Genomic DNA, 1,435 nt, shown 5'->3' with positions numbered 1-1,435 from the left:
GGCCCTGTGAGATGACCCGGGTACCAGTCTGGGATCTGTGGGTGCTGAGAAGAACCACCTTGATCAAGGATGTGAGTATTTCTCTTTGTTTTCCTCTCCTTCCATGGTCCCCTAAATTTTATCAGCTTCTGCTAAACACTGTGTCTGGTCCATTAAATATTGAGAAAAGGGCCCCAGCCATGCTTGGGGCTGAGTGGCTAAGAGGAGACCAGCAGTGGGCTCAGTGGTGGCAGCCACCCCCAGAGGATGGCCATGCCCAGCCTGGTGGGAATTCAGAGGCTGTGGGGACCACAGCTGGAGGGAAGAACATAAAGGGGACACTCTGGGGCTGGTGTGACCCAGCACCGGAGGGCTCTTCAAAACAGCTTGGAACAATCTGCAGAGGCTGGGTTCCCATGAGGGCCAGGAGGGTTCAAAGTAAATTGTAATTTGAGTATTACTGCGATGAGACAGTTTATTATCATTGGCTGAGAAAGGCTGAGATAGCCATTCTGTTAGATGTTGTGGTAGTAAGAGCAGATAACACCAATAATCTAGTGTGTCAACATTGTAACAGAACTTCCCACTTCACAAAGTGTTTTTACATACGCCCGTATCTAGTTGATCCTCAGATAATCCTATAAGATAGGTAAACAGGCATTACGTTAATCGTTCTTATTAATTAACAGAATGAAATGCATCTTTTTGACACGCCTGGAGCAGTTACTGCCTGCTACGAAGTTTTCCGTTCCAGATGCAAGAAAAAAGTGGCCTCGCGCTTTCTGCCTGTCCGGTTGTGGCAGCCCAGATTGAACAGGGGAATACAGGGCGAAAAGTGTTTTGCAACTTTGTGAACAGTAAAAGCCTGCTTTGCTCCAAAGAGGCGGGGGGGCGGGGGGGTGGAGAAGAACAGGATGAGCCCTGTGAAATCTCTTTATTTATAGGTCAAATGTGGTTCAGTGTCTATAATTTACATGGTTCAGCTGAATATTATTATATAAACCATAACTATAATTATGAATAATAATAACAATAGGTACCTTTAAGGAAAAAGAGTTAGCTGGCATATTGCTAAGCTCTTATCACATCTGCTCTGATTCCGTTTGCACAAGAGCTTGCTGAGGTGGTACTTAAGGGTGGAGGGGTGCTCCTCCTGGCCCCCCTTCAGGGCCCACAAACCCATTCCCAGCTGCTGGGGTCTCACTGCTCCTTCCCTCACTGGGAATCCTGACTATAGGTTGTTGCCTCCGCCCAGGTGAGGTCCAGGCCCAGGGGCGGGGGCGGTCTGCAGCCGGTGGCTGGTTGATGTACAAACGTCTTACCCCGGCTTCCGTGCCTCATTCCGGGACCCTCTGAAGGGCCAGCCCAGCTCCAGGCTCCCTTCTAGGATCAGCTGAGGCCTCGGTTGTAACCACATTGGAGATTGGTGTCTCCCTCTTTGCAATCCTATCTTCTC

At 49.3% G+C, this 1,435-nt stretch overlaps 1 non-coding gene across 1 annotated transcript; it reads left to right on the top strand.

Annotated features, from left to right (window-relative positions):
- The first annotated feature begins 674 nt into the window (after positions 1 to 674).
- LOC123617045 (small nucleolar RNA SNORA31) lies at positions 675 to 808 on the top strand. Its single transcript, XR_006725134.1, has one exon. It is a non-coding gene; the product is annotated as a small nucleolar RNA SNORA31 (small nucleolar RNA).
- Positions 809 to 1,435: the final 627 nt, after the last annotated feature.

Source organism: Camelus bactrianus, chromosome 6 (genome assembly GCF_048773025.1).
Source record: "Camelus bactrianus isolate YW-2024 breed Bactrian camel chromosome 6, ASM4877302v1, whole genome shotgun sequence".
Classification (NCBI taxonomy): Eukaryota; Metazoa; Chordata; class Mammalia; order Artiodactyla; family Camelidae; genus Camelus; species Camelus bactrianus.
The sequence above is the reverse complement of the archived record's forward strand: the minus strand, read 5'-3'. Positions and strand labels throughout refer to the sequence as shown.